The following is a 20,957-nucleotide window of genomic DNA, read 5'->3' on the forward strand; positions in this document are numbered from 1 at the left end:
TTTGTGAGGACGGTCCCTATATTTTTACTGTATTACACTGTAGTCCTTGAGCTTTTATGACTATATAATGCGAGAGATTAATCGTGAAACTTTAATGGCAGTTAGGTTGGGTGCTAACCACGATAGTTAAGCTTTTATGACTATATGATGCAAATGTGAACAAACCACAGGTACTAACAGCGTAATTTTTTCCTCTTACTGTGGAGATCACCATTCCGAAAACTTCGAGATTCTAAAGATACAGTTTCTAACATTGTTTGAAGACCTCCAAAATGAGCATCCCATCAGAGAAACAATCACCACCAGCACTGCCTCTATGATTGACATTTATGGGTCAACCAGCAGAGCCGTGGATCATATTCTCATCGGACTTCAAGACTTATCAAGAGCCGAAACTGCGCACTACTTATCATTCAGAAGATCTTCAAGAGAAGTACCGAATCTTCTACCACTATTGGTCCGGCACTTTCTCAGGATTTACCCTCCAAGACTCACCTTCCCTCAAGAAGACCAAGATCACAACCATCAGCAAGGAATGTTTGCTTTTTAAAGCATCATTACTGTCGAGCCAACGACCGTAAACAAAAGCGCTTCTCGGGAGGCAACCTGTGCAATAAAGTATAGTAGAAGAATAAAGGATGACAAATGAGCCGATAAAAGACGCAAGGATTGGAAGCCAGCCGCATCTGCTAGGGGTATTTCTTTCTTTTCGCTACTAGCTCAAGATTCAAACTATGCCACATCCTAGCTTATCACTAAGTGTGGGATAACACCCAATTAAAACACTAGACAAATACTCCCAAATCTTCAACTAAAACTCCTAAGTATGAGATACACTAGGAACATTGAGGACAATGTTCGTCTAAGTGTGGGATGTTGGTATAATCTTTTTATGTTGTATTAAAATAACCCATTACGAAGATTCCAAGTCCTTAAGCCAAATTTCAAAATTTTTGCAAAAGAAATCCTTTTCGAAAATGTATTTTTGAAAACCTAAAATGTTTGTCAATAATAATAAGGCTTAAGTAGGATAGAAATCTTGTTAGGTTGAACCAAATCTCTAATAGAGCATTAGATGACTAAGGTATTATCGACCTAAATTGATTATGGTGAGGCACCCCAAATAAGATGAGCATTCATCTTTAATGCTTCACTATTTTCCGTTGAGAGTGCCGATGCCTGTGCTCAGAATCAGAACTTGCTTTAGATCTACATCTCCAAGCAGCGAAACGTGATTCGGTTGTAATCAAAATAGCTAGTCATTTTTCAAACAAAATAAGCCTTTCGCACCTCCACTGCTTCTACTCCACCACCACACCCACGTCATCTTTACTATTACTCACAAAATCCAGAAAACGAGATTCCTTCCGAAAACCTGATGTTATAAACCTCTCAAGTATCATGGCAAAGGTCTTGAAAAAGTTTACCGGTAAAAAGTTTCTCGAGATGAAGTCTCCAAATATATATATATATATATATATATATATATATATATATATATATATATATATATATATATATATATATATATATATATATATATTAAAAGTTCTGAAAAGGAGCAGAACTTAAGAGAAATGCCGAAGAGAACTTGACCGAAAATGATTATCAAATGAAGAAAAGTTCAAAAAAGTGCTTCTTAAAAATACTTCAGCACTCCGAATAAAAGTCTAAAGACTACATTACCCTTTTATCTCACCCCTCACAAAAAACTTCACTACCACTCCAAAATTCCTTCTCCATCATTGACAAATGATCTACAAGCTGAGATTACTACCGTTCTCGCATTAGCAGCAAGGATTTGAGTCTTTATCAAGCCTATGACGATGGGTGCAGCATGACTGGCTATGAGTGTATTCATTTCTTAGATTTATATTGAACCCTAAACACTTGAGTGATTGAGTGACCCATGAAAACTAGCCTATGTCATGTAACCTCCTCGCATGCTTGCAGAGATAATTTTAATCATAACATAGATGACTCACCTTATCTTTTTGCTCTTATAATAAAAGCAAACCGCTTAGGCTATTAGAAAAGAAACTCTGAAAAGATTCTTAAGGAAATAAGAGTTTACTTGAGGACAAGCAATGTCTAAGTGTGGGATATTTGATATTGGCTAAAAAGTCACGTTTTCACCCCGGTATTAAGGTCCAAAAACAAGAAAGATTCAAAATTTATTGGCAAAATGCCCACTTCATCGGTTAGAATTAAAGAACAAGTAATTACGAAGACGGTGCAAAAAGAATCAAGAGAATTGGAGCTAAAACGAAGATTCTAGAGCGAAAACGGTGAAAGACAAGAAATCAAATTACGATCCAGGAAAATCAGGCTGACCAGGCCAGTAAATGGCCTACCATACGGCTTGCCAAATGGCCTGCTAGTATGGCAAACGGTCTGCCAACCGGTCAGATCAAATGGGCTCGATAAAAGGCTTGCCTTAGCAAACGGCCTCCAAAAACGGCCTGCCAAACGGCCTGCCAAATGGCCTGCCAGCCGTTTGCAGGCAAAAATCTTATTTATTTAAAGGATCTTTGTCGTTCATTCCAACCCACACTTCAATTCACTTCTTTCTCTCTCTTATACAATATTAGTCATACTCTTAAGGCCTTCGACTCCGTGCGGGAAACCTAGTACCCGGAGAAGAACGCTGAAGATTGTATTAGGAGCGGTCTGGAGTCTTGAAGTTGTCACTTTTGTATTCGGAACTCGTTTAATCTACTGGTACTTTTATCCCTTATCTTTTATAATGTCTTCTATCATTATGTTATGTGATATTGTTGCCATGATTAGCGAGTAGTTATCTTTAGTGTATGCTATGATGTAAGTAGTTATAATGCGTGAATAATATTATGGTTTGTGTATGCTGTTGAAATGCTTTCCGATTATGCTTTAAACTCAATCGCTTTTCCAACTAATAGAACGTAGTTATTGGCTCTGTTATTGGGAAGTCGTGAAACCCGTTTCAAAGTACACTATCTGTGTCACCCTTTGGTAAGAGAAGTCTATCGGATACAACGTAAGATCGACTGAGGAACACCAGTTGTAGTAAGTCTATCAAGCTTTGGATTCCGACCGAAGACTCTTTCGTAGTGAAACATCTGATTAGACCCTTAGTACATTGTCGGTCCCAGACCATGCTTGTGTAGTCACCAAGCATATAAACTTCGTACGTGCACGCTGAAGCATAACGGTTCTTGTAAGCTGTACCTCTGCTAAGTAAGGCCATAGAACCCGGTTAGTATTGACTAGTACACTGCACCATAACGCGATCTCAAGCATTGCACCCCGCTTGAGGAATTCTTAGTTAATTAAGGAGCTATTTGTTTAGACACATAAAGGATTGGACCGTTAGGATAACCGAACGTGTTCATGGAAGTCATCTTGACTTGGCCATGGTGTTCTTTATGGTTGAACTCTTTTTAAGGGCCTAACTATCTTTTAAAACCAATCATTAACGAAAGCATTAAAACACATCATGTCTCTCGGATATGTTAAACCATGTATTCTATTATACTTAAGAAAGTTTAGACCATTGTGGAATGTTAATACGTCACCCAACCGAGTCGCTCAATTGGATGAGCCGTCTGAACGTGTATGCCTGTAGTCAGACTGCACGGGCATCGGGGGTAAGGGACGTTGCTGTCTATTCAGAATCTTCAAGCCTAACGCAGTACCCAGTGACATGTCTTATGACAGGGGCGTTTGGGACCAGTGTAATGAATACAAGGCCTCTGCCTATTCATGAGCCAGCATTCCATATTCTCGGCAGAATAACTGATGAAGTCATAGTATGCACTCACTTTAACTTTATCTGAATTATTTATTTTATCACATTTACTTTATCTGTCTTATAAATTAGAAAATCCCAAAATTAAGTAACCACTACTCCTTCCTTACTATCTTAGGCTTAAATATAAGTTCGATTCTATTGATATCCTAAAAATACGACTCTAGGTCATATTTCCCTTACTCATACTAAGGAGTAGTATGATTTAGGCCCCGCTGAATATAAATTTAAAAGAGTACCTTCCCCCTGGGTGGCTGATCCTAGCGCGCTGTGGCCCGACGACACCATGCGAATAAAAATCATCCGTTTCAGCTATATCATGAAACCATGATTTTCCATGAGATATATGCTTATCTATGTGACATGTCTGTTTGCTATTTAAAATTGGAAGTTCTGTAAAGATTGATTAAACTATACGAATTTGCTAAAGAGATGTGTTTGATTATTTTATCACTAATATCTTAGATGTTTTGAGATGACTCCAATTGGCCGTTCGTCAAAATCTATTTTCTATATTTTCTGAGAAATATTTCAAAACTGATGCGCGTGCTGAAACTGACTTAGTAAACCATAACTAGACCTCTTCTGATTTCTGACTTGTAGACATCGTATGAGGCTTTGTCTGGACTTTTTGGAATAGATTTTAAGTCTAGTTGTGATCTGGAGTTGTTCATAATTTTATGAGTTATGTGGTATGAGCTATAGTTGTATCTTTCTATGATGTACGAAATTTGAAGGCATGCTTTAGTCTGCGAATGTGCAATTTGCTTAACTATGAGTTGTAAAGTGTTACTTGACCTAGGTTTAACATGTTGACCATGTTTTCATGACCTACTGAGATGTTTGAATTTAGTTGACCACCTTGACCGAGTTGACTTTTGGTTTGACTTTAGTTGACTTGCTTGGATTAGTTGACTTTTACTTGTTCGTTAAGTCAGTCTGAGCACTAGGACTTTGCGTACACTATGGGTTAACATAGCATGACCTATATGTGTATACTTAAGATGACTTACGTGATTAGGTTGCGTTGTTTGATCGAGATTGTTCGACTACAATACATTTTGCTAAGATATTTCAAGTGCTTTTGCTAAGGTGAGTCTACAGTCCCTACTATGTTTTTTACATGGATGAGATACATGCTTTTTACAATTGTTTTACATATTAGGCTCAAGTAACTTAAACATATACATATGATCGGTGTATAACAAACCTTACCGCTGAAATGTTCCGTTCATATTGATTATAAACGTTCCATATTAATTGATTTCTTTACGAGGTTTTGACCTCTATATGAGACGTTTTTCAAAGACTGCATTCGATTTTAAAACAAACCATAACCTTTATTTTATCGTTAAAGGTTTAAAAATAATAATAAAAAATATATCGTTTTCACACGACCATTACATAATAGTATACAATAATATTACACAACAATATATGTCTTCGAATGCAGTTTTCAAACAATATTATACAAGCATGGACTACAAATCTTGTCCTTAATTTAGTATGCAACAGCGGAAGCTCTTAACAATTACCTGAGAATAAACATGCTTAAAACGTTAACAAAAATGTTGGTGAGTTATAGGTTTAACCTATATATTTATCAATCGTAATAATAGATCACAAGATTTTATATTTTCATTTTTCATAAACATCATCCCATACATAGAGATAAAAATCATTCATGTGGTGAACACCTGGTAACCGACATTAACAAGATGCATATAAGAATATCCCCATCATTCCGGGACATCAATCAGACATGATATAAAAACTCGAAGTACTAAAGCATCAGCTACAACGGATGGGGTTTGTTGGGCCCAATAGATCTATCTTTAGGATTCGCGTCAATTAATAGACTGGTTTACTAATTCTTAGGTTACCAAGGAAAAAGGGGCATATTCGGCTTCGATCATTTAACCATAGAAAGTAGTTTCATGTACTTGTGTCTATTTTGTAAAACATTTATAAAGCTGCATGTATTCTCATCCCAAAACTATTAGATTTTAAAAGTGGGACTATAACTCACTTTCACAGATTTTTACTTCATCGGGAAGTAAGACTTGGCCACGGGTTGATTCACGAACCTATAACAAATATGTACATATATATATCAAAGTATGATCAAAATATAATTACAACATTTTTTTATTACATTTTAATGATTTGAGTTTGTTAAGTCAGCAGTCCTCGTTAGTAACCTATAACTAGTTGTCTACAGTTAGATTTACAGAAATAAAGCAATATATATTATCTCGAATCAATCCATGACCTTGTGTATACAAGTCTCAGGCTAGATCACAACTCAAAGTATATATAATATTTTGGAATCAACCTCAACCATGTATAGCTAATTCCAACATTACTGCATATAGAGTGTCTATGGTTGTTTCGAATATATATATATATATATATATATATATATATATATATATATATATATATATATATATATATATATATATATATATATATATATATATATATATATATATATATGGGTCGATATGATATGTCAAAACATTGTATTCGTGTCTATGGTATCCCAAGATTACATAATATATGTTAGAATACATGTATAATACAATATAAGTTAGTTAAGTTAGGATTTGTATAGATTTGTTACAAATTTTACGTAGCTACAACAAGCAAAATTGTCCAATCTTGTTTTAGCCATAACTTCTTCGTTTTAAATCCGTTTTGAGTGATTCAAGTTGCTATGGTTTCATATTGAACTTAAGTGTATGAATCTAAATAGAAAAAATATAAGTTTATAGTCGTAAATATAGATTACAAGTCGTTTTTGTAAAGGTAGTCATTTCAGTCGAAAGAACGACGTCTAGATGACCATTTTAGAAAACATACTTCCAGTTTGAGTTTAACCATGATTTTTGTATATAGTTTCATGTTCATAAGAGAAATTATTTTCCTGGAATAATAGATTTTAAATCAAAGTTTATCATAGTTTTTAATTAACTAACCCAAAACAGCTCGTGGTGTTACTACGACGGCGTATGTCCGGTTTTACGGTGTTTTTTGTGTTTTCAGGTTTTAAATCATTAAGTTAGCATATCATATAGATATAGAACATGTGTCTAGTTGCTTTTAAAAGTCAAGTTAGAATGATTAACTTTGTTTACAAACAAGTTTAGAATTAACTAAACTATGTTCTAGTGATTACATGTTCAAATCTTTGAATAAGATAGTTATATATATATATATATATATATATATATATATATATATATATATATATATATATATATATATATATATATATATATATATATATATATGAATTGAATGATGTTATGAACATCATTACTACCTTAAGTTTAGTAGGTAAACCTACTGGAAGTGACAAAAATTGATCTAGCTTTAAAGGATTCTTGGATGGCTTGAAAGTTTTTGAAGTAGAATCATGACACGAAAACAAGTTCAAGTAATATTTCTACTCGAAATAAGATAGTTATAGTTATAGAAATTGAATCAAAGTTTGAATATGAGTATTACCTTGTATTAGAAAGATATCTTACTGTAAATAAGAAAGATTTCTTGAGCTTAGATGATTACTTGGATTGGATTAGAAAGCTTGGAAGTAATCTTGCAAACTTGATAGTATTCTTGATTTTATGAAACTAGAACTTATAGAATTTATGAAGAACACTTAGAACTTGAAGATAGAACTTGAGAGAGATCAATTAGATGAAGAAAATTGAAGAATGAAAGTGTTTGTAGGTGTTTTTGGTCGTTGGTATATGGATTAGATATAAAGGATGTGTAAGTTTGTTTTCATGTAAATAATTCATGAATGATTCATAATATTTTTTTGTAATTTTGTGAGATATTTCATGCTAGTTGCCAAATGATGGTTCCCACATGTTTAATGACTCACATGGGCTGCTAAGGAGCTGATGATTGAGTGTATATACCAATAGTATATACATCTTAGAAGCTGTGTATTGTACGAGTACGAATACGGGTGCATACGAGTAAAATTGTTGATGAAAATGAATGAGGATGTAATTGTAAGCATTTTTGTTAAGTAGAAGTACTTTGATATATGTCATGGAGTCTTCCAAAAGTGTATTAATACATCTTAATACACTACATGTATATACATTTAACTGAGTCATTAAGTCATCGTTAGTCGTTATATGTAAGTGTTGTTTCGGAACCTTTAAGTTAACCATCATTTGATATAATAAACATTGGGTTAACAACATTAATTGAGATCGTTAACTTAAAGGTTTCAAAACAACACTTACATGTAACGACTAACGAAGACTTAACGACTCCATTAGAATGTATATACATGTTGTGTTTTGATATGTATTCTTACACTTTTGAAAGACTTCAAGACACATATCAAAGTACTTCTACTTAACAAAAATGCTTACAATTACATCCTCGTTCAGTTTCATTAATAATTCTACTCGTATGCACCCATATTCGTACTCGTACAATACATAGCTTTTAGATGTATGTACTATTAGTATATACACTCCAATGATCAGCTCTTAGAATCCCATGTGAGTCACCTAACACATGTGAGAACCATAATTTGGCAACTAGTATGAAATATCTCATAAAATTACAAAAATATTAGTAATCATTCATGACTTATTTACATGAAAACAAAATTACATATCCTTTATATCTAATCCATATACCAACGACCAAAAACACCTAAAAACACTTTCATTCTTCAATTTTCTTCATCTAATTGATCTCTCTCAAGTTCCATCTTCAAGTTCTAAGTGTTCTTCAGAAATTCCATAAGTATAGTTTCATAAAAATCAAGAATACTTCCAAGTTTGCAAGTCTACTTCCAAGCTTTCTAATCCATTCCAAGTAATCATCTAAGATCAAGGAACCGTTGTTATTTACAGTAGGTTATCTTTCTAATTCAAGGTAATATTCATATTCAAACTTTGTTTCAATTTCTACAACTATAACAATCTTATTTCGAGTGAAAATCTTACTTGAACTATTTTCGTGTCATAATTCTGCTTCAAGAACTTTCAAGCCATCCAAGGATCCTTTGAAGCTAGATCCATTTTTCTCATTTCCATTAGTTTTATCCAGAAAACTTGAGGTAGTAATGATGTTCATAACATCATTCGATTCATACATATAAAGCTATCTTATTCGAAGGTTTAAACTTGTAATCACTAGAACATAGTTTAGTTAATTCTAAACTTGTTCGCAAACAAAAGTTAATCCTTCTAACTTTACTTTTAAAATCAATTAAACACATGTTCTATATCTATATGATATGCTAACTTAATGATTTAAAACCTGGAAACACGATGAACACCATAAAATCGGATATACGCCGTCGTAGTGAAACCGGGGGCTGTTTTGGTTTGGATAATTAAAAACTATGATAAACTTTGATTTAAAATTTGTTCTTCTGGGAAAATGATTTTTCATATGAACATGAAACTATATCCAAAAATCTTGGTTAAACTTAAAGTGAAAGTATGTTTTTCAAAATGGTCATCAAGATGTCGTTCTTTCGACGGAAATGACTACCTCTTTAGTAATTGACATGTAACTTAAATTTCTGACTATAAATATATATTTTTCTGTTTAAATTCTTAAAATAGAGTTCAATATGAAACCATAGAAATTTGATTCACTCAAAACGGATTTAAAATGAAGAAGTTATGGGTAAAACAAGATTGGATATTTTTGATTTTTTAGCTACGGGAAATGTTTAACAAATCTATAAAAAACAAATCCTAGCTAACTTATATTGTATTATACATGTATTCTAATATATTATGTAATCTTGGGATACCATAGACACGTATGCAAATGTTTTGACATATCTTATCGACCCATGTATATATATTATTTGGAACAACCATAGACACTCTATATGCAGTAATGTTGGAGTTAGCTATACAGGGTTGAGGTTGATTCCAAAAATATATATACTTTAAGTTGTGATCTAGCCTGAGACATGTATACACTGGGTCGTGGATTGATTCAAGATAATATATATCAATTTATTTCTGTACATCTAACTGTGGACAACTAGTTGTAGGTTATTAACGAGGACAGCTGACTTAATACACTCTTTAAAACATAATAAAAATGGTTGTAATTATATTTTGATCATACTTTGATATATATGTACATATTTGTATAGGTTCGTGAATCGATCCGTGGCCAAGTCTTATTTTCGAGGAAGGAAATATCTGTGAAAGTGAGTTATAGTACCACTTTTAAAATCTAATATTTTTAGGATGAGAATACATGCAGGTTTTATAAATGATTTACAAAATAGACACAAGTACGTGAACTACATTCTATGGTTGAATTATCGAAATCGAATATGCCCCTTTTTATTAAGTCTGGTAATCTATGAATTAGGGAATAGACACCCTAATTGACGCGAATCCTAAAGATAGATCTATTGGGCCTAACAAACCCCATCCAAAGTACTGGATGCTTTAGTACTTCGAAATTTATATCATATCCGAAGGGTGTCCCGGAATGATGGGGATATTCTTATATATGCATCTTGTTAATGTCGGTTACCAGGTGTTCACCATATGAATGATTTTTATCTCTATGTATGGGATGTGTATTAAAATATGAAATCTTATGGTCTATTGTTACGATTTGATATATATAGGTTAAACCTATAACTCACCAACATTTTTGTTGACGTTTAAAGCATGTTTATTCTCAGGTGAATACTAAGAGCTTTCGCTGTTGCATACTAAAATAAGGACAAGATTTGGATTCCATGTTTGTATGATATTGTGTAAAAACTGCATTCAGAAAACATATGTCGATGTAATATATTTCTATTGTAAACCATTATGTAATGGTCATGTGTAAACAGTATATTTTAGATTATCATTATTTGATAATCTACGTAATACTTTTAAAACCTTTATTGATAAAATAAAGGATATGGTTGTTTTAAAAATGAATGCAGTCTTTAAAAAACGTCTCATATAGAGGTCAAAACCTCGCAACGAAATCAATTAATATGGAACATTTATAATCAATATGAACGGGATATTTCAATATCGGGTTCCGTCTTCTCGAATATTAAGGTGTTTCTCCGATCCTTTGGGTATTTCATTCTTCAAATTCCCTTCTTCTACAACTCCCTGTTGCGCCTCCTTTATTTGAGTAGTAAGGTTAGTACGAATAATTATATTCATAGCTTTTACCCGTATAGGTTCTCTGTCCTTTCTACTCAAGGCATCGGCTACTACATTCGCCTTCCCGGGTGGTAACGAATCTCGAAATCGTAATCATTCAATAACTCAATCCACCTACGCTGCCTCATGTTCAGTTGTTTCTGATTAAATATGTGTTGGAGACTTTTGTGGTCGGTATATATAATACTTTTGACCCCATATAAGTAGTGCCTCCAAGTCTTTAATGCAAAAACAACAGCGCCTAGTTCCAAGTCGTGTGTTGTATAATTTTGCTCGTGAATCTTCAATTGTCTAGACACATAGGCAATTACCTTCGTTCGTTGCATTAATACACAACCGAGACCTTGCTTTGAGGAGTTACAATATATCACAAAATCATCATTCCCTTCAGGCAATGGCAATATAGGTGCCGTAGTTAACTTTTTCTTCAACAATTGAAATGCTTTTTCTTGTTCATCCTTCCATTCAAATTTCTTCTCTTTATGCGTTAATGCAGTAAAAGGTTTTGCTATTTTGGAAACATCTTGGATGAATCTTCTGTAGTAACCAGCTAGTCCTAAAAATTGGCGTATGTGTTTCGGAGTTTTCGGGGTTTTCCATTTTTCAACGGTTTCAATCTTTGCTGGATCCACCTGAATACCTTCGTTGTTCACTATGTGACCGAGGAATTGAACTTCTTCCAACCAAAATGCACACTTTGAAAACTTAGCGTATAATTTTTCTTTCCTCAATAACTCTAGCACTTTTCTCAAATGTTCTTCGTGCTCTTGATCATTCTTTGAGTAGATAAGTATGTCATCGATGAAAACAATGACAAACTTGTCAAGATATGGTCCACACACTCAGTTCATAAGATCCATGAACATAGCTGGTGCGTTAGTCAACCCAAACGGCATAACCATAAACTCGTAATGACCGTAACGCGTCTTAAAAGCAGTTTTTAGAATATCATCCTCCTTCACCCGCATTTGATGATATCCATAACGTAAATCAATCTTCGAGTACACTGACGAACCTTGCAGCTGATCAAATAAATCGTCGATTCTTGGTAGTGGATAACGGTTCTTGATGGTAAGTTTGTTCAACTCTCTATAGTCAATACATAATCTAAATGTACCATCTTTCTTTTTGACAAACAAAATAGGAGCTCCCCACGGTGATGTGCTTGGTCGAATGAAACCACGCTCTAAAAGTTCTTGTAATTGGCTCTGAAGTTCCTTCATTTCGCTGTATGGAGCACGAGCTATTGGTGCAGCTCCCGGTAAAAGGTCTATTTGAAATTCAACGGATCGGTGTGGAGGTAGTCCCGGTAATTCTTTCAGAAATACATCGGGAAATTCTTTTGGGACGGGAACATCATTGATGTTCTTTTCTTCAGTTTGTACTTTCTCAACATGTGCTAAAATAGCATAGCAACCTTTTCTTATTAGCTTTTGCGCCTTCAAATTACTAATAAGATTTAGCTTCGCGTTGCTCTTTTCTCCGTACACCATTAAGGGTTTTCCTTTTTCCCGTACAATGCGAATTGCATTTTTATAACATACGATCTCTGCTCTCTCCTTTTTCAACCAGTCCATGCCAATTATAACATCAAAACTTCCTAACTCTACTAGTATCAAGTCAATCTTAAATGTTTCGCTAACCAGTTTAATTTCTTGATTCCGACATATATTATCTGTGGTAATTAATTTACCGTTTGCTAATTCGAGTAAAAATTTATTATCCAAGGGCGTCGGAGCAACTTAGTTTAGCACAAAAATCTCTACTCATATAGCTTCTATCCGCACCCGAATCAAATAAAACATAAGAAGATTTATTGTCAATAAGAAACGTACCCGTAACAAGCTCCAGGTCTTCCTACGCTTCTGCTGTATTAATATTGAAAACTCTTCCGCGGCCCTGCCCATTAGTATTCCCCTTATTCGGGCAATTTCTACGAAAGTGGCCCAGTTTTCCACATCCAAAACAAACTATGGCGGTGTTATTTGTTCTGACATTATTTCTTCTTTTAGTTCTGTTATGCATTGGTCCGTAGATCTCGCACTTCGTCGCGCTATGACCATTTCTTTTACACCTATTGCAAAATGTCATGCAGAACCCCGGGTGATGCTCTTCACACCTTTGGCATGGCTGTTTTTGGTTTTTGTTGCCATTGTTGTTATTGAGATTTTTGTTGGGATTGTTTTTGTTGTTGTTGTTGTTGTTGTTGTTGTTGTTGTTATTGTTGTTAGGACGGTTATTGTAGTTGTTGTTGGGACGTTTGTTGAAGTTGTTGTTGCGATTGATGTTGCAATTGTTGGGATAGTTATTGCGATTGTGGTTGTGATTGTTGTTGTTGTACAGGTGACTCTTGTCACTGGTTTCTTCCCACTTTCTCTTGACTTGTTTCATGTTAGCCTCTTCGGCCGCCTGCTCTTTAATCCTTCCTTCGATCTGATTCACTAGTTTGTGAGCCATTCGACTTGCCTTTTATATGGAGGTGGGCTCGTGTGAACTCACATATTCTTGAATCCTTTCCGGTAACCCTTTTACAAATGCGTCGATCTTCTCTTCTTCGTCTTTGAACGTTCTGGGACACAATAGGCACAACTCTATGAATCGTCGTTCGTACGTGGTGATATCGAAACCTTGCGTTCGTAATCCTCTAAGCTCTACGTTAAGCTTATTTACCTCATTTCTGGGACGATACTGCTCGTTCATCAATTGCTTGAATGCTGACCACGGGAGTGCGTAAGCAGCATCTTGTCCTACCTGCTCGAGATAGGTATTCCACCATGTTAATGCCGTACCTGTGAATGTATGCGTAGCGTACTTTACTTTATCTTATGATGTGTGCAGCGGTGTATAGGAAATACTATTATTGTTTATTACGAAATACGACGAAATTACACAAGTTTTATTTATTTATTTATGGGATATACCTAAACCTTGCAACAACACTATATGCAGTGTACCTAATCGTAGAGTAGTGTAGTTTTTAGTAAGTACAGTTCGTTCCACAGGGAGCTAGTTGTGATGACCCGGAGATTTCTGACCAAATTTAAACTTAATCCTTATAAGATTCCGACACGATAAGCGAAGTCTATTAAACCGAGTTCCTAAATGTTTGAACTATTCTTCATGAATGCATTTGGCCTTTGACTATTCCCGACGATTCACGAACATCAATGTATAAATAAAAATCTAATAGATATATAATTAATAAATATTAAAGATTCAATATTATATTATACATATTATATAATAAATGGTAATATATTAAACTTAATGGCAAGTTGAATATAATTATTATAGTAATCCTATTATCATTACTAGTATTATAATTATTAAGTAATATTATCAATAATATTATTAAATAGATTGTTATTATTATTATTATTATTATTATTATTATTATTATTATTATTATTATTATTATTATTATTATTATTATTATTATTATTATTATTATTATATGTATTGTAATGTATAAACATTAAATATTAATTGTATGTTACTACATAACTAATAAATTGTAATATTAATGTAATAATAAAACATAAATGTTATATTAGTAATGGTATTATTACTTTCAATATTAATAGTAATATTTGTATGATTTATACTATCATTGATATAAAATATATATAAATATATGAAATTTGATATGTACAAGTATTATTAATATTATTATAGAAACATGTAACTTATTATACTTTCAATATTTTTAGTTGTTATTATTAATATATATAAAATTTAATATTCATTATTTAATAACCTATAGTATGTAATGCTAATGTATTAAAATAGCTGTTATAATAATATTGTCATTATTTTTAATAGTAATATCAATATTAGTGTATTAATATTATTATATAGATAAGAAAATTTGATAAAAATATTAATATTACCAATATTAATATCAATATTAATAAAATTAGTATTAGTATTATCATTAATAATATTATGATTATCAATTTCAGTATTTTTATTATCATTATTACTTATTAATATAATTGTTATTATTATTGTTAGAATTATTATTTTTTAATATATTTATTAATAATTAATACTAAATTAAATATGAAAATTAATTAGGAAGATTACAAATGCTGTTAGAGATCACGATCAATTTTTTTATTTTTGTTCCCTTATTTTTCTAACCAACTACGAATTATTGAGGAATCGAATAAAATCAGGAAAACTACAAGAATCTGTTTAAAAGTCGTTCTTTTTATTTATTTATATTATTATCTGTACGATTCAATTAAATTGTCAAACCTTCATTCCTATATAATTATCATTTATCTCATAGTGTGATTTAAAATCAATCAATTCTTCATGTACAGTATCAATTACCACCATACATTATTGCAAATTAATTTAAAAACCGAATAACTTTTGGGGAAAAACAGTCGAAAACTCTGTTCTTGAAACTTTTTTGCCAAAAGTTCGAATACGAATCTAATTTTAAAATCTATCAATGCAGAGTAGTTAGAAAACTTTCATTTAATCTGACTTCAAAGTTTCAAGGTCCAATATCATCTAACGAATCTGAATTTTCGAAGTCAAAGTTAATATTTCAAAAGTCAAATTTCGTGTTCATATTAAAATTCGAAATATGTTTGATGATTCAGAGGCAATTGAGAACTCGTAGAGTTTCTATGAGTTATTTACAAGCTAATTCATGTTGAAACTTTATGCTAAAACTTTCTCAAATTCATAATCAGGGTTGGAGTGTTCTTCGTGTTTTTCAAACTGCAGATACTTCATTTTTTCTTATTTTTGACCGAATTAATTGATAAAATCATTTAGTCTAAATTGTTGCTGTTCTGTTTAAAAGTCTTAAATTAATGATTTAACTCACTATGAGAAAGAGCAATGGTTTCTGTCGATTTGATTTCAAGATGAAGGGGAAGAAACAGAAACATAAATAATACGGTTTTATATATAATTTGGTTCTGTTATTAAACAGAAAATGAGCATCAGCTCAGTTGGTTAAGGTGTTAACGGGTTTACGAGTGGTCACGGGTTCGAGCCTCGTTGTAGGCAATTCTTTTTACACAAAGCATTTAAAGGGTATAAATCTCTTATTTTATTTCTATTATCATCATTATTGGTATTGTTATTATTATTAATGTTTGTTATTACAAGTATTATGATTATTATTATTAATATCATTACTAAAGAATGTATTATTATTTTTAACATGACTAGGATTACTATTAGTATCATTTATTAGCTATTAGGATTATTATTATTATTTATCTAAGGATCATTATATAAATATTAGAGTTATTATTATTATTATTATCAACATGTGTAAAATTATAAATATTATCATTTTTATTATTGTGATTACAAATATTAGTATAAGTATTAATTATGATATTACTACTAAATTTAAAACATTAATAATACTATCATGAATATGTTAATTATTATTATTTTATGAAAACAATATTTTTACAAGTATTATTATAAATATCACTATTATTATTACTATGATTTTTATTATAATTATTATTATAAGTAACGTTATTACTAATATTATTATTATAATCAAATACAACTTTTAATTACTATATTATTAAGTATATGAAAATATACTTATAAGTAATATTACATATAAATATGAATATATTATATTAACAATTTTTATAACAATATTCATAGAAAACAAATTAGGTATTTTTAATATATAAATATATATGTATATATAACTATGTAAAAAAATTGATATTTTTAAATATATATACAAATTAAATAAATAATATAAAAGTTATAATATATGAAATTTTTCGATTACGATTATATGTAGTAATGATTACACAAATGATATAGGTTCGTGAATCTGAGGCCAACCCTACATTGTTTAGTTGTTCACTATCGTCATATGTATTTTTACTACAAAATACATTATTGTGAGTTTCATTACTCCCTTTTTATATATATTTTTGGGACTGAGAATACATGCGTTGCTTTTATAAATGTTTTACGAAATAGACACAAGTGATCAAAAACTACATTATATGGTTGGATTATTAAACCGAATATCGCCCTTCAAGTCTGGTAACTTAAGAATTTAGGGAAATGGCCCCTGATTGACGCGAATCCTAAAGATAGATCTATGGACCTTGACAAGTCCCATTCGGGGTACGAATGCTTTAGTACTTCGAGATTATTATACAGACGAGAGGTTCTGTTTTGGGGATATTCCATGCATTAAGTTAACGTCGGTTACCAGGTATTCAATCCATATGAATGATTTTTATCTCTATGCAGTTTGCGAAATGCCTGATATGAGAAGTGTATTTATGTGAAATGAAAATCTTGTAGTCTATTAAAATGATGGAAATAATTATTTATGTTAAACTAATGAACTCACCAACCTTTTGGTTGACACTTTAAAGCATGTTTATTCTCAGGTATGAAAGAAATCTTTCGCTGTGTATTTGCTCATTTTAGAGATATTACTTGGAGTCATTCATGACATATTTCAAAAGACGTTGCATTCGAGTCATTGAGTTCATCAAGATTATTATTAAGTCAATTATAGTTGGATATATTATGAAATGATATGCATGCCGTCAACTTTCGATGTAAAGCAAGTTTGTCTTTTAAAAACGAATGCAATGTTTGTAAAATGTATCATATAGAGGTCAAGTACCTCACGATGTAATCAACTATTACGAATCGTCTATAATCGATATGGACTTCGTTCGGATGGATTAGGATGGGTCTCTACGGTTGGTATCAGAGCGGTGGTCTTAGCGAATCAGGTCTTGCATTAGTGTGTCGAACTGATAGTTGTTAGGATGCATTAGCGAGTCTGGACTTCGACCGTGTCTGCATGTCAAAAGTTTTGCTTATTGTTTCTAGTCAGAAATTAACTGCTTATCATCCTTAAAGTCTATACACGTCTTACTGCATTTAATGCATCGATAGTGTATAGACAAAATTCATATCTTAGCATATCTATTACTGTAGACTTTTCCTGACAGCTTCCATAGATTCCTCCGTAACTTATGGGATTATAGTATTATATATGCATATGTAAATCATGTATCGCAGGGTACTAATCTACATCCTATAATCTATTTCATATTGAAAATATTTCATCTGATTGTACGAGATGGATCCCTCAACCAGTTCGAATTCCTCGGATTCAGACATAGAGTCCCACTCACGCTCCGAAAGCAGTGTGATAGGAATGGACCAACCAATTAGCCATCATCTATTCTGGATAAATTGGGGCTGGGTTCGTAGTCTCCTTAATCATTGGAGACAAGAAGAAGGTGATCCTTTTCATCCACCACATTGCCCTCTTGGCGAAGAACCTGAAGCACTTACCGGGGAACCTGTCCGAAACACCATTTTCTCTCTTATTTCCAGAGTATCTCGTCACTATTATATACTATACCAAATTCTATATCATATTTATCCACTCGTCCGAACCGACAATCACCCCGGTGTAATAGAAGAAGTCAACGAGCTTCGCGCTCGGGTAGTGGCTTTGGAGAATATGGTGCGAAGGTTACGAACACTAGCAGCAGCACCCGCAGCATAACTGGTACCACCATCACCAACACCAACAGTACCATTACTATCACCAAAAACAATCGCATCGCAAACCTCAACTTCACAATCTGTCACGCGAACATCAACGTCATACGCACCATGGATACCAAGGAGTACCAACAACAATGAACAATGAAGTATTAATTCATAACTTCATTGAAGAAATATTCTGCGAAGAATATGTGGTTTCTAAAAGTTTTAGAGATTATTTATTTGAGCTCAAACCGAAAATCAAATGATTTTAATATCATATTGACTCATTAAATCCATAATTACATCTGAAGAAAATATATATGTATATATTTTTTCATAAAGATTGTAATTAAAAATTCTTTCGTATAAACTGTTAATGGTGAAAATATTTTAACGGGTAGGTAATACCCGAGGAATATTTAGATTTCACATTAATAAGTTACACTGTACATTATTCGAATCTTATTCAACGATCATTTACTATCCTACTTACAACCACCGATATACGTATCCGTTCACCAAAGAATAACTATTTTCATTCAAATCAATTTCATATTTAGATTTTGACCTATCAGAATCCAACAAGTGGTATAATGAAGAAATAATGGACACAATAAAAATTGATTAGAAACAGACTAATTAACAATATGAAATTTTGTTAAGAATCCACGCTAACAAGATCCTAGCTAACTGTTCCTAGCTAACTGTTAATTCCGTATTACATTTTATTTTATCGCAATTTATTTATCGCAATTTAATTATCGTAATTTATTTATCGCAGTTTATTTATCGCAATTTATATTCTCGCAATTTTAATTATCGTCATTTAATTTCTGTTATTTATTTTACGCACTTTAAATATCGGGACACGTATACAAGGTTTTAACATATCATATCGACGCATATATATATATTATTTGGAATAACCATAGACACTCTATATGCAGTAATGATCGAGTTCTCTATATAGGGTTGAGGTTGATTCTATAATAATATATATACTTTGAGTGATCGAGTCTGAGACATGTACACGGGTCACGATACGTATTAATTAATCTGAATATTATAAATTAAACTATATATGAATTATTGAATTGCTATATGTGGACTATCAACTGAGGACTACCAACATTGGACAATTAAAATGAATTAAAATATTGATTATAACATATGAAACTAAACAATTCTTCAAGTTTGCCACTTGATTTCATCTTAAACCTCATTTGTATCTTGACGATTACAATCTGCATTCAAACCTTTCATGATTCTTGAAAACACCTCAATCGAGAGGATGAACCAACCGCACTTCATCTACAGAAGAAAAGATTAATGCATATAGTTATGCACTTGAAAAACTCTCGGAACCTGAACAAACGTTTGACACGTATCTGTGCTAACTCCTTTGGTGTTGTTATTACTGAAAATAACTTTTCAATCCCTTTTCCAAATTAGCCAATTTTGTCACAGCTCCCGCAAGTCAACTTTGAATTTTCGTTCGAAACAACCTTATTATCACCTTGATTTATATGCATGCTCTTTTATTGTTACCAGAGAACCTTTTATATTCCACCATATTACCATCAGCGTTTAATCATCTAAAAATACAATTCTCCTGAAACCACCTCGGATTGATAACCGATGATTCAGATATCGTAGCATTAAATGCAGAGGAAACAGAAAAATTGTAGTTGGTATAAACGGCCAAAAGTTTGATGATAAAGAAGGGAGTGTTGGGAACGCTCGAAAGAAAATTTGGTCTGAAAAACAGATTGAGCAAACTATGAAGGAGACCAAGGCCAAATACAAGTAACATACCATATGTTCAAAGAATCCAAGTAATTCTGGATCCGATGAAACCTTCAACGAATATCTTGCTCCGTACTCATGTTAAAATTTTGCGGAAAATCTTTCTCCATCAACCATCGAACTTAGAAATTCCAAAATATCATCATAAATATCTTCGATATTTCTGAGGATATTTTCATAGATATTCTTGTCCGAAATTATTTATCTCTTCCTTCTATCTATATTATATCATAAAGGAAACTACTTTAGTTTCTAAATTTCTTTAAAATTTGAGTTTGAATTATGAATGATTTTGAAGTAGTGTTGAAAATTTATGCATGAGTTAGTATAATATAATGACACTTGATCAACGTGATTATATTACAGTAAGTCATGTTGAGTTTCTAAATGGGACATGATGATTCACAGATTATAACATCATCATGTTCCATGTTACACGACTCTTACATTTTATCTGATATATAAACATATCAAGAACATATTTTCTTCATAGTTCTATCTTTCCCAGATATTCTGGTAATTTGACGAATCAAGATCGTGTTATTACCATTTCTTTCTTAGAACATTAACTATGTTCATTTCGAAATTCATATCTATGAATTCTGGACCGTTGCTCGTTTTAATAGAGGTTGAGAGGATAA

This window comes from Rutidosis leptorrhynchoides, chromosome 8 (genome assembly GCF_046630445.1).
Source record: "Rutidosis leptorrhynchoides isolate AG116_Rl617_1_P2 chromosome 8, CSIRO_AGI_Rlap_v1, whole genome shotgun sequence".
Lineage (NCBI taxonomy): Eukaryota > Viridiplantae > Streptophyta > Magnoliopsida > Asterales > Asteraceae > Rutidosis > Rutidosis leptorrhynchoides.